Raw genomic sequence first — 14,171 nt, 5'->3', positions numbered from 1 at the left:
CTGCCGATGCTCTGAGGGGTGCCAGCAGCGTGAGGGCAGCCGGGCAGGGTGGTGGTGTGGTGGGCAGCACCGTGCAGGACGGCCCTCCTGGCTCCTGGGCTGCTGCCACCCACAAATGGCCACCGGGCCTTCGTGTTTGTGGCATGCCCTGGGCCCTCGTCCTCGCTGAAGCGTGACCGGCAGCTGTGGGGCGGCTGCCAAAGAGCTCGGCAGGCCCCAGTAGGGGCTGGTGAGATCCCAGGAGTGCAGGAACGCACCGAGGGCTGGCCACGTGGGAAATACTCGGCCTTCCTGAAGTGTGTGGAGCACTGGGGTGTGAGCACATGCAGGCCCCGTGCCAGGCGCCTGGTGCTGACCGAGACCCTGCGCCTGCGTCACCCTCTGTGCCCACCAAAAAGCACCACTGGACTATGCCCAAGACCTGCTCCTAGACACCTGCCTGCTGTCCCAGCTCCTCAGTTCCCATTTATTGCCCTACCCGGGGCAATCTGTGCCTCAGCAACACCCAGGGCCCCGCGATTTGTGTGCACCCAAGCCCCTGCCCGCGTGAGCTGGCGTGTTCCCAGCGATGGGGCTGGGAGCAGACCTGCGTGCAGCTGCTGTTTGAGTGAATATGGATTAAAAATAGTTCCCATAGCCTGGGGCAGGCATGGGCAGAGGTTTCTGTATGGCAGAGCAGTGTGCCAGCCGATCTCACCCGGGGGATGGCAGTGTCAGATGGTCCAAAGCAGGGCACGTGCCAGGGGGAGGCAGGCGCGTGTGTCTCGGGGATGCCTCGGTACCCAGAGCTTTCACACCATCGCTACCTTTGTGGCTGCCCCGTGCAGCCACCCTTCTCCTCCCGTTCCCTGCCTGGGAAGCCGAGACCCCAATCTTGTGGCTTGAGTGGGTGACAACACGGTGAGAACTGAAACTCTCAGATTTTTGCTTTCAGACCTTTTGTGAGTCTAGTCCCTAGCTCAGACTTTCTGTGGGTCTGCTACTCACCCCGGCAGGAGAGCAGGGAGAAGCCTTACTCCTTACCCGTATCCTCACCCTCTTTCTGAGCAACCCCACAAAAGGGAAGGTTACCTGCCTGTCAAATACCTGCAGCGCTACCCCCGGCCTCTCCCAGCTGCACTCCGGGAAAGCAGGGTTAGCTCTGCCTATGGCAAAACCAGAATTTTTAAAGTGGAAAAATAAATAGGCAGAACATTAAGCTTTCACTGAACCAAAAAAGCAGAGGTGGTGCATTAAATCGTGCAAGAGCAAGCCGGGCAGACAGGATGAATCAGAGGGACCAGTGACAACACGGAGGAGGAAAGCCCTTCTGGCAGCGTGCCACGGTGAGGCAGAGCTCCTATTGCGTGCATTCCCGCAGCATCCTACCCACCCGCCTGACAAACCCTCTCAGTCAACAATGAATAACAGTGGGAAGCCGACGACCAAAGTCCTTCATCTGGCAGCTCGGTTGTCTCATTTGGGGTGAATATTAAACACGCTATCTGAAAATAAATTGCTCTCAAATTCCGAGCTACCGCGTTTTCGCTTGCCTGGGGTAGACCTGGGATTCAAGTCTGTGAATGGGAAGCGTGCATAGCACGTAACCCTGTATTAGCAGAAGAGAAATGTAAGGTTGCCACCTCCAGAGAGGAAAAGCACCTGCTTTCAGTTACAGAAGAGCACACAGCTGTGGTGCTGAGCCCGGTGCCCCAGGGCAGGCCGGCAGCAGGCACCGCGCAGCGCCCCGGCCGCGGGCTGCCCGTCCCCGCTGCACACAGCTGCTGACCGGCCACGGACCTTCCTCCGGCGTGTTTACTGTAAGCACCAGACGACCAGTGCACATAAATTACTGTATTTACACTGCGTTACACCATTACTAGGTGGTCTTTGGAACCAGCTTCGCTTTTAGCTCAAAATCGAGATAGAAGCAATATAAATCATTAACCCGCTCATCCTGCCTGAACAGATGCATCACGGGCTCCCAGCGCATACGCCGATGAGCGTGCCCAAGCCCTCGGGGAAGTGCTGTGAAAGGAGAGGGCCCCCCCTGCCCTGCTCTGGCTGTGGCCCCGCAGGCTGTCCCCGTGCAGCAGCGGTGACCGTAAAGGTTACGGTCGGTGCAGGCTGCTGGACCCAGCGGCACCGCTCGGCCGGGCTGCGCCGGCTAATTGCCACCGACCCCGTGACAATGAGGTAATGTCTCTGACTCCTGGGTCAGATAAATACCACTCATTTTAGAACCACCAGACATGTTACTGAAAAACAGATAGGAAACAACCAAAAGTCCCCCGATCGGCTGAATACACGCTCTACTACAACTATTACTCCAGGCCTTAATTTGAATGCTCGTGTTTTTCCTCCTAACAGACATTAAGATGCAGCCGCAGAGCGTGCCCAGGGATGCTCGTATTGGTTTGCAGCTCACATTTTAACTCAACTGTTTTTTCTCCCACTCCAGCCGTAACTCAGCAATGTTAATTTGCCTGGCACTTTGCACCAGCTGCACAAAAGCTATTTATATAGGAAACGGGCAAATATTTCCTAGACCTTCTTTGACCTTCTCCTACATTCCTCTACTACCAATTTATTTTCTGCACGTTTTGGTGGTAAGGGAGATTCCTTGCTTTGGATGGAGGGTGCAGACCTCTGCCATGTTTCTGCACATACCCATCACCCCTGCACCAGCACCAGTGGTATTTGGGGCTGTCTTGCATGACTGCAAGAGTTTCCTGCTGAACTCTGAGGTGCACAAGCCATCCACTTTTTTTTTTTTTTTTTTTTTTGCATTTGTTTGTCTTCTAAAAATGCTTTTCAAATGCTAACAGCTCTAGAGAAGTTTCACGTTTTTGTGCAGCACGTCTGTTTTGTTCTGTCATCTAGCATTGTTCGTTATTAGTCACTCCCTTGGTAGGGAGCGCTGGGTTACCCGCACGGAGGCTGGTGCTGACCTCCTGAGCACGAGCCCGAGCACAGGCGTGCCGCGCTGCCTTCCTTCCTCACAGGCGAGCCACCCTGCAGGGGCAGCTGATTCTAGACCCAGAAAACGTGTTTACTATAGAAAGTGGCCATTAAATAGAAGAATTGGCACAACAAACTTACAAGCATTTAGAAAAGTCATTGGTACTTACGGTAACCATTTGTTGAAACGTTTTAAAAGAAAGCTTTAAAACTTCCATTTTCAGATCAGACATTTACCTTACAAAATCTCCAAAAGTACTTTTCCTAAATGTAAGTTACCAAGTACCAAGGAAAAGAACCAAAACGAGTGCAGCTCGCCCAGCTCCGCTCACTTCTGCATTCACTTAGGAGGAGGTCGGATGAGAGGTTTTTTGCATTGAGCAGGGCAATGCTGCACAGCAGATTCGGGAACTGGCCAGCCCCACAAGGTTGAACTGCTCAGACATGAACAGGGGGCATAAGGAGGAACTCAAAGACCAAGCCCCATGAGGTTCTTCATTTATTGATCTGGCAAGAGATGCCTGCCTGTGCAAACCTAGGCTCTGATGGTCATTTTGAAGGGAAAAGGCAGTGGCAATTTCTTCAAAATCCCTTGATGTCTCAGTCATGTGAAAAAAAGCAAAATGGCAGAAAATCTTTCCCCTCCAGCCTGGCACAACCTGGATGTTTGACTTAAAAAATGAGTGTGCTGGTTTTATTTTTGTTGCTGTGTTGTTTTTGTTACCCCCCCCCCCTCCCAGATTTGAGTCTTGTTAATAATGGTTGTCCGTTCCCTTATTACTGGAACAAGCATGAGCAGATTTGAATTACGTTACGCCGTTTTAAAGAGATCATTTCACACGCTTTCACTATGCATAGTCCCTCTCAAAGGATGTTTACGTAAAGCACAACTTACTTATACACCAAGCATATTTTAAGAGATGGAACAACTTTTCTGCACCATTATATTGAGGAAGTACAAGACCTACAGCAGATCTGGGGACACTGAATTAAACACCCTGAAAGGTTTCTTTCGTAAAGGAAACAAGACATGGATGGAGCAAGGGTGCTGAGCTATGTACTTCTGCTGAACCAAGCCTATCAGCTGGGGCTGAATAACTTCTGACCAGCACCGCATGCAACTTATGGACATTGGCACACTGGTCATAACGCTGTGGCCATAAATCTGCCACTAACTGCAGATGCGTAAACCCTGCCCTCACGATGTAAGGACTCAGCCTGGAAAATCACATCTCTGCCCAGCCCCGAGCCAAGCGGATCAGCAGGCACTCGGGCAAATGCAGCTCTGCGCTGATACACAGTAAGCTGCAAGATAACGGCCTAACAAACAGCTCTTTTCATGAACGAGTTGAAAAAGTTTAGTAATTAACTACAACATGTTAAAAAGCAAGGATGTTGATTTCTGAAAAGTGGAGGTCTAACTCGTCATTTTTTTTTTAGTGTGAAAAGTAAAACTCAGTGTAATTACAGACATAACATTTGAATATTATGCAAGTGCATGCTTAGGCCTTTCGGAAAGAACAAGGTCTCACATGTTCTTCTATTTTAAATGCCTGCTGCAGCTCCTGAAATCTACGGGGAACGTGCTTAGCAAAAGGTGAGCTCAACATCTCTGAAATAACACCCTCGCCACGACTGTGCTGGAAAATTAAAGCCGTGCCGGTGCTCAGCACACGATGCACGTTCACAGGTGGCTACCTGGAAGCCCAGGCTGGCTTAGCGGAGCTGCAGCGTGACATTTCCTCCTTGGTGCGCTGATGATGATTCCATTAAAAAAAAATATAAAAAAATCTGAAGATGTTTTCTTTTATCCTAAAATGAATGTGGGAAGCTCGGCTAATAGGAGAACCTGCAGCGGGCCCCGGGCCTGCAGCATGCTGCGAAGCACTGCTACCTGCCTGCTGACAGGCTTGCTGCTTTTTTATTATTATTTTCTTTAAACACAAAGCAGCCTGCTCGCCAGAGGTCATCTGAAATCTGTTTGCGATCCCTCGCTACAGAGGCTAACCACATCCTGGCACAGAAACGTCGCTTCACAAACAGCAAGCACACACGACCTCGGTGGCACTACTCCGCCCGGTGCGGCTGTCAGACGCTCGTTTATTAGTTATTATCATTTATTTTTTACCCCCCCCGTGCTAGGCCCGGCTCTGAAGGGAGCGTGGCCAGCCTTCGGGGCCACGGGGCAGGGCCGGAGGAGGGCGGTGAGGAGATGCGGGCCCGGCTCCCCCCCCCACCCCGGGCTCGGAGCCGCCGCATTCCCAGCCGCGCCGCCCTGCCAAGGCACGTCGCTGCCGAACGGGGGGGGAGCAGGCTGGAAACCCCCGCGGCGGCGGCTGGCGGCCGCCATGGGGCCGGGCCGGGCGGCAGGAAGGCCGGCGGACACGGGCGGAGCGGCCCTGCCCGCGGGGGAGGCCCTGGCCGCCCGCCCGGCCCCTGACGCGCCCCTGGCCGCCCGCCCGGCCCGGCCCGGCCCGGCCCCGCCGCAGCCGCCTCCTCCTGCCCCGTCCCTTCCCTTCGCTTCCCTTCGCTCCCCTCCTGTCCCTGCCGCTCACGTTTTGCTCCGCATGGCCCCGGCACGGCCCTGGGCAGGGCTGGGCAGAGCCGTGCCCGGCTGCTCGGGGCTCAAAGCCCTCACCATGAGCTTCGTCCCCCCGCCGGGTGGCACGCTGGTGGGAATTAGTACCCCCCGCACAAAACACACACACACACATTTTAATTTATTTATTTTTAATAAATTCTGTCAGTTTGGCAGCTGGAGCCCTGAGGACGTGGCCAGCCGGGGCGCAGCTCACCCCCACTGTGGGGTGCCCAGCTCGCCCCACTGCCCTCCTGCCAGACCCCACACCCTAATAAACCCCACACACCTCCTCCCCAGGTGTGCCCACCATCCTCCCATCCCTCCAGGCCCCTCTCAGCACCACTTTGTTATTTTCCCCACCTGCATACAGCGTCTGGCACAGCGAAACCCCGGATAATGACCCCGGGGAAACAGTGCCAACCACTCATTTCTGTGGTTGCAAAATCAAGAACTGAAAGGTTTGGAGATGCCTGTGCAAAATTAATTTGGCTTATCTTTGGGCATGAATTGGAAGCCTTATTAGATGATCACGTCCTGCTCTTCCCACTGGAGCCCTGTTGTTTAGGGAAGGGGGTGGGCTGCCTTAACGAAGCGTTTCCCAGTATTCTGCTTTTCTCTTTTTGTTTTGTAGTGCAGCGTGTGGCTGGAGGCCCTAAAAGCCAAGGTGCTACAGACCTGGCTGGGAGGCAGGGTGAGTCGCATCGCCCCAGGCCTAGGTGCATGTAGGAGCGTGCAGATCTGCTGCCCCGGAGCTGCTGGTGTGTGGTGGCAGGATGTCAGTGGTGTGCTGAGTGCTGGTGGGTGTCAGCACAGGGCTGCATCCCCTGCCAGGAGGCTTCGTGGACACTTGTGATAGCAAAGGAGCGGTGGTGCCCACTCTGAGCTCTGAACAGGGGCTTTTCTGTGGAAACGTGGGGCTTGGGAACGTTGGGAGTCTGCCTTGCAGACTGCTCCCATCCCTTCTCACTCATGGCTGTTTGCGCTAACATCCTTGCCCAGCTGCTGCCAGTCTCCTTTCCAGCCCTACCACTCCCTACCTCAATTTCTGAAAAATGGCTTCGCGGAAAAATAAATGGCTGTTTCTCAAACACAAGTCCAGCTTTCATCCTCTCTGCTCTCAAACTGGGAAGTTTCCGCCTCCAAAGGTTGCTGAGAATACACGGCAGATAAACGTCCTGTCTTCAGTCCGAGTGCTTGGTCCGAGCCCAAACCACAGCAGCTCACACCTGCAGGTGCAGAGGAGATCGCTCTGAGCCTCAGAGAGATAAAATCTTCGGGGAATTCAGCAGGCAGCATCCGCTAAACCTCTACTGAGATACTGTGCGAGCTGCAGCTTCTCAGAGGCTTAGTGGTTGTCCACGTGCTGGTTGAGCTGTCATTGCGATGGCAAAGCTCTCCCCTTCACAGGCAGATTTTAGGCTCCGAGGCCTGGTGGCATTAGCGCTTTCATAGGAAATGTTTAAAGAAGCATTTCAGGATGGATAAAAGATTGCCCCCCAGTTCCTTGCTTGAAACAAACAGTGAAGCTTTTCAAATTTTATATCAACTTAGAACAGGATTTTATTATTATTATTATTACTATGGAAAGTATTGGACAACCTTTGTAACAGGTGTACCAGTCTGCCTGGAATGTTCCTGGAAACCCTAAGTGCAGGGCGGCGGGCCGAAGATGTGTGCTGGGTCTGAGATAAGTGTCCGGAAGGAAAGTTCTGGGTGCTTTCAGTGACCTCAGAGGTCCTAATGACAGGCGCCATCCGAGGAACGACCCAGATGGCGTGACAGTGAGCAGCAGGTTCAGAGTCCACTTGAAAATGCTTCTGCTGCAGAAGCAACGCGTCTGTGATCCCCGTCGGTACGTCTGTGATCTCTGCCCGTATTTCTGTGCTCTGTGACAAACTCTGGGCTGGGACCAGGCAAAAAAAAAAAAAAAAAAGCAGACAAAACTGTGGAGTTACAGTGTGATAAAATAGAAAAGAGCAGAGATACAACTGTCCTAGGTGTGAAGGAATAAGCGATGTTACAGGTTCCATCAGTCCTCATGCCCTCTCGGGAGCCGAGCTCATGCACAGAGCAGGCTCCCAGGAGCTAGGTTTCATTATTTCTGGGGGTCACCCAAATGCCTGTCAGGAGCCAGAGCAAATGTGCTTAATGAGAAACAGGGGGCATTTATTGAAAGCTGAGGGCTCGCATTCCCCTGAACGCTGACTTTGAGTAACCCCATCGAAGTGAAAAATGAGTTAAATTAATCTTGGGTATAACCACTGAGGGAGGCCAGCAGTGTTGCAACAGAGAATTATGCGAGGCTGAACCTGTGTCCGAGCCAAGCTGCGTAAAATTTTAGAGAAAGCATTAACTGAAGTCCTTGGGCCTGGATTTTACTAGAGCCGCCTGAGCGAGGGAGGATGTTACGAGAGCCCCTTGCTGGGCTGTGCCGTCGCTGGCTGCCGCGCAGCAGTGTTCCCGGTCACGTAGGGCTGTGCTGAGCAGCGAGAGGTACCCGCGCCGCTGACAGCTTTTATTGGAGAGCATTGTGTGTTTGCTAAAGGTCTCGCAGAGCCATGGTAACAGCAGCGCGCTCGGTGTCTCCCTGGGAGATGAGGCAGCGGCAGAGGCCTGCAGAGCCCTGCAGGGAGGGATGGATGCCTTCGGACTGCTGCTGCAGCCTTGGCTGGAGCAGCCGGCCTGTGAGGGAAACTGCTAGGGCTCTGAGACCCTCCCCAAATTAAGCCTTAGACTTCATTTTCCTGGTGTTCCGCAAAAAATCTGACCTACAGACAGCAAGGATGTCGGTCTGCATGTGTGTGCTCAGCTCAGCTGTCAGCTGCGCGGTGCCTCTCGCTGCTGAGCAGGAGGTTCTCCAGGTCAGCTCTGGGCTGCCCCCACCTCCAGCTCTGCAAATATATTGGAGCCAGAGTTTGGTGGAGGAGATAAATTCCTATACTATACAGCCATATGCTTGGATATAAGGAGATACAGCCCCTCTTCTCCGCGGGCAGCTGTGATGGATGTGGCTCGTTGGGGCGATGTGCCCTTCAGAAGGCTGCCTCGTGAAGAGTATCCCAGGTCTGATTAAGAATTGCATGCCCTTTCCTCCTGGCGTGCCTAGCATAACAAAATGAACCTGAGAGACAAGAGGCTTGCTAGTAAGTGCAATTGAGTGGTACGGGGGGTTAGTTCTTATCAGAAGTTATGGGTAAAACTACAGAATATTTTATGAAGCTCATTTCTTGCTAATGAAATGATAGTTTTATAGAGGAACGCCTCAGAAATCCCTTCTGTTTGTTTGTTTCCTGGCTCAGAAGACTTGTGCTGTTTTTCTGTATGAAGGAATTAATTTGGTTCCTTTTTGTTTTTACAATTATTTACATTACGAGCCACTCACCCCAGGGACCTCTGTGTGGAGGTTCCCCTTGACGAACCTCACCGGTGGGCCTGATAAAGTATTCATCAAGGCCAGCCACAATACAGCTGTTCCTTAACAATGCAGGGAGAAGTCAGGCACGATCAAAGCAAAATTATCCCTCTGGCTTGACCTGGGGAGTCTGGAAATGCTGTGGCCCATATCTGCAATTGTCTGCCACATAGCAGGGAGGTTGTAGGAGGTGTCACGATCCCACAGAGATGTTTTCTTTCATTTCTGCATGGCTGGTGCTCCACTCGTCGGGAACACGCATCGAGGCCGGAGCTGAGCCCCCTCCTGCTGTCTGCCAGAGCCGCACGTTGATGCAATGCTAGTGTGGGGGCACCATTTCCATTGAAAGGAAATATGTTTCTGGGAATATTGCACTTTGAGATTAATTTGGAGATAATTTTGAAGAGACCAGGAACTCACTGGGTGTTGTTCAGTCACCCCTGCACAGCTGCTGCGAATTAGGAGTAGCTGGTGAAATAAAGCAGGGACTGCACCTCTTGTAAAACACTCTGAGAAGTAGCCTCTGAACTAAATGAATTCTCGAGACCCCAGACAAGGATGACAAGCAAAAAAAAAGGACAGTTTGTGGGTTGTGGATTTCTCAGAAAGCAGAACATGAAGAAGCCGTTAGCACAAACTGCACCTGGAATGATCAGATCAATATTGGCCAATGTAGGAAAAGGGGAAGGAGAACGAGGCAAGCCCTATCTGAAAGCAAGCACAGACACCAGGAGAGAGGGGCAGGCAGCTGTGTGGCTTGGGGTTAGGTTGTTTTTCAGGAAAAGAAAATCTAGTGAGAATCATGTAAGGTTGTTAAATTAAGGGTCTAAGATTGGGAGGGCTTTGGTAAATACTAATAAAAAGAGAAGCACCCACGTGCATGTTTTTAAAGGCTAAATTACAGGCTGTCAGCAAGGTCTGGAGGGAGGTGGAAGATGCTGAAGACACTGCCCGGAGGATGCCTTGAGCCACCCGGGAGCGAACCTCCCTGCACAGCCACGGGAGCGAGAAGCAGCGTGAGAGATGGCAGCGGGCTCGGGAGCACTCGAAGGGGATCGAGGATGGAGGAGCCCATTGCACAGGCCAGCAGAAGCAGCCCACCTCTATAAATAAAAGTTTTGTCAGTTCCAGTTCTGAACTTTGCCCTCGCTCCATAATTTGCCGTTTACATGATAGCCCTTCTCGCTTGTCTTCACCTCAGCATTTATATAGCAGCAGGCAACGATTATCTCGGGGCAGCTCTCTGTGCCTTTGACATCCCTTAATTAAACTATGACATTTGCTAAGTATGGAAGAGAAAAATACTTGAGGAAAAAAAAAAAAACAGTGCATTCTCATTAGACCACTGTATTCATGAGACTTTGGGTGCCATGCAGGAGATAGGTACAAAGGATATTTTTAATGAGCTTTAGTAAAGGTGCCCTTGCTTTTAGTTTGTCCTTAATTGTACGAGCTTTGATCTTGATTTCTTCAAGAGAAATCTCACTGAGCACTTAGATATATCTGAGCAGTTCTTCTTTGGCCAGTTTCTAGGAGAAGAAAAATGTTTCCAGTGGAAGATGGTTCCAGCGAAAGTTTCTCTGAGAGCATCTTCAGGATCTGGCCTGATAACAGGCTACAAATAGGCTCTGCATAGGGAAGAAAGCACGCTCAAGTGACACGTGATGGATGCACTGAGATAGATGAAGTCAAATGCTAAATTGATGGATATGCTTCATGCTCAGCTATCATGTGCAGAGGTGAGGAAAGCTTTAGAAATACATAAAAGCAGCTGAGGAATATTGCAATGCTGTGGGGAAGTACAAACTGATCTAATGGCTCGAGACCTCTTAGCCAGTTCACTCGCCTTCACATTACATCTCCAGGCAGCCTGGAGTCTCTCGGGAGGGTATTTCTGCTGTTATCACCGTGCGGCACCTTTCTACTTTTAACCCCTGATGCAGTCAGCACCAGGCCTGCCCTAGAGGACACCTGAACTCTGTTTTACTGATGGGAATCACTTAGTGTCTTTCTTATCAGCAAAGCAATCAAACAAGATATGAACTCAAGGTAATTTTGAAGCTGCTTTTAAATTTATCTTGGCATTTGGATGCTTGACAAATCCAGACGCAGGGGCCTCTGAAGTCCTTGCAAGGGAATGGCAAGGCAGGAAGGCTTGAGTCTGGAAGTTTCCCTGTTTCACACCATGGCTTTCCAGCTAAGGTTGCCAGCAGCGAAGCTTATTTGAGCCAGGCTGGGCTCACTGGGTGAAGAGCCTTCACTTCAGAGAGCCCAGGCACTTAGGCAGAGGCTGCCTTAAATTAATACTTCATACCAGAGCCTTCGATTTGAGTTTAGGGGCAGCTGGCAAGGATACAGGCTTGGAGCACAATCTATAGCACAGAGCAACTCTACTTGGGCTGTGAGCCTTCCTCTCGCCACTGAGAGCACAGGATAAGACATGCTGGGACTTCTTTGGTACCCTGCCATGCGCTGCCTTCTCCAGTGCCTTTTCATCTTCCCTTGCATGAATATTAACAGTCCTTTCGCTCTGAAAACCTGCAATGTTAGGATACCTGCAGACAAGCCTCCTGAAGTCTCTGTGGCTCTCACTCCATCCCTCTCAGTTCAGTTTTGCAGCGAGGCTGCTCGCTCTCAGACTCAGATGCTGTTTTGCGATGAAGACGTGCCTTCAACTCAGCCCGTCTCCATTCAGGACACTTGAGCAACCAGGTACACCAGCGGCTGGTTGCCGTTATGGAGCTGGGTTGAATTTAATCAACAGCCGTGGGGACCACGCTATTTACAGAGCCATACCCATCCGTCTGGAGAGCTTGGAGGTCACCGGCAGGAGACCACGCTGAGCTGGGCTTTGGTGCTTCCCCGGTGATAGGCTTACAAAAGACAGGAAGAGAAAAAGTCCTGAAGCTTCAGATACTCTCCCAGATAAAGTTCCAGCACAGTGAAAGTTAGCGGCAGCTCTCGCAGTCAGCATGTGTCTGCAGTTCATTAATCATGACTCAATGGAAAAGCTCACTTTTACTGGAGTGAGTTAGTGCTGCTGAGGGGCAGCGCTGCTGGTGAGGGCAACATCCTGTTTGCAAGGTGCAGCCCTAACCTTTAGAGATGCTGTGACAGCAGTTTTGTTCCCGTGTCTTCTGGATGTTTGTTTGCTCTTTTTTTTTTTATATATATATATTTTTTTTGCCTCAGCCATCGGCAGAGTGCTCTGATTAAATTATGCAGGGAGTAAATCACTGCCCCATGAGAAGTATAAGATAAGTCTCGTGTTTCACCCTCGTCTCTCTCACTCCCACACATGACTTTGCATGTGAATCTTTAAGACCTGTGTGCCCTATATTTTTTCACTCTAATGCTGCAATTAATCACATTACATAACCAGCCTACCGCTGGTTCTAATTAATTTTTTTTTTTTCTTTTTTTTTTTGGGGGGGGAGGAGGGTGCAAAGGAGATCCCTGCCTTCAAATAACGGGAAGGGTCTGCCTGCAGTGACAATGCCAGGAAAGGCAGCGGGACGGCTCCCTCCATCCTCCATCCTCCTCTCACCCCCGTGCGCCGGCAGCGCAGGGCCCCGCGTTATGCAACGTCCCACGCCGGGGCTGACTCACGCGCTCTTACCTCACCGGGGACAGGCTAAAAATAGGGTTTCATTCTTAACTCTGCGCAGCCGGGCTCTGCCTCGCTTCCAAGAAGACCCTTGGCGGGATTAAAATAGAGCGAGTCCTGCGCTTCGTTTCCTGCCGGAGATGTCTGCCCTGCGCCCTTGCACAACTGCTGTTTGTTTGTCTGGGGTTTCAGTGCAGCGGCGAGCGTGCCGGATGCTTTCCGAGGCAGGCAAAACATGATCCGACGCTCGCACGACTTGCACACGGGCTGGGCAGGGCGCCGCGGGGAGAAGTTATGTGGCAGCCGGGGGGAACCGCGCCACGGGGGCTGCGATCCGGCAGTCCCGCAGCCTTGGGAAGAGACTGGAAGGATGTGAGATCAGCCCTGGCCCGGGAGGGAGGGGATTGCCAGCCCCAGAAGAGTGATGCAGGGGAGAGCCGCTTCCTTTTCCTGCCAAAAAAGCTTTGTTCTGCATCTCCAGCACGGGCGAGCGAGGCGACCCGCTGCCTCTCATTGTGCTGACAGGAGCAGCCCCGGCCAAGGCAGGGAGCAGACGAGCAGCCCCAGCTCTGGTGGCTGCAGCAGGGCCTTGGCATTTATCCATGGGCTACAAATAGGCTCTTGTCCCCTCTCACAGCGTGGCCCATGGAGCATGCATGTGCCTCAGCTCCTTCGCGGGGCGCTTGGCTCCCAGAGCTCTGGGATTAGCGGGGAGCCCCGCTCTCGCTGCCTGGCCATCCCCGTGGCTCTAAGTGCAGCCTGGAGTCCGCACAGCCAAAAGGGAATCATAAAAGATGAGATTCCAGCGCTGGGCACATCACAGGCAGCGTTTCTGGCTGGCCCGGAGCAGCTCTGGGCGCTGCTGGTTGCATGGCCCGGGCTGCAGGGCCCTGTGGTGCCGGAATGGGCCTCGGCCCGTCGGGAGGCCTGAACAACGTGAGATGGAAACGTGCGACCTGAAACAACACTTGTTTTCCTCCTAGCTGCCTTTTCGAAAGCACCGCCTGTTTCCAAATTGGCTTATTTCACTTGGGATTGCAGTTCGGGCCTGCTGAAATGGCAGCCGGGACAAAGAAAGTGAACCACAGGCTCCGTGGAGGAGCTGAAAGCCGGGTGTTTGCTGCTCCTGTTTAGCCGATTGGACACGCTCGCTGTAGGTTTACCATAATGACAGAGTTTCTTAAACATAAATCCTGTGCTTAGGGGGATGCGTGACCATCCATTGATTCCAGAGCTAACTTTACAGCATATTTGTAAGGAATTTTAATCAGATTATAACTAACATATCTACTTTCTAAAAGCCACGTAAAGACTCGTCTTCTTTAACTTTCTGCTTCTCTCCAAGGGCACAGACACTGTGGGGGCAGCCGGTTGTGCCTGGGTGTTTTGCCCCTGGCTTTCTGCCCTTGCAGCACAGCCCTCGCCCTGCAGCCGTGCAGGGACCCTGCACACTGGGGATGCACAAGGGTGGTCACTTTTATTATTTCTTGCATCTTCATGCCTTCCTGGCCTTGATGACAAGCCCATCGCTTCATGGCGAGGTGAATCTGAGCTTCCTCCACCCGTTAGATGCTGCAAATGCTCAGCAGCCCCTTAATACATCCCCAGTGCAGGATGAGCATTGCCCCAGC

The 14,171-nt window shown here is 52.1% G+C and overlaps 1 long non-coding RNA gene across 1 annotated transcript; it reads right to left on the bottom strand.

The window, feature by feature from the left end:
• Nucleotides 1–6,999: 6,999 nt before the first annotated feature.
• LOC311441951 lies at nt 7,000–13,954 on the bottom strand. The gene is made up of 2 exons (XR_014696345.1): nt 8,290–13,954; nt 7,000–7,424 (listed from the first exon to the last, which is right to left on the bottom strand). It is a non-coding gene; the product is annotated as an uncharacterized lncRNA (long non-coding RNA).
• Between the last annotated feature and the right edge of the window lie 217 nt (nt 13,955–14,171).

Source organism: Aythya ferina, assembly GCF_964211825.1.
Source record: "Aythya ferina genome assembly, chromosome: 10".
In the NCBI taxonomy this organism is placed as follows: Eukaryota; Metazoa; Chordata; class Aves; order Anseriformes; family Anatidae; genus Aythya; species Aythya ferina.
Note: the sequence above shows the minus strand (reverse complement) of the source record. Positions and strands in the feature narration are given on the sequence as shown.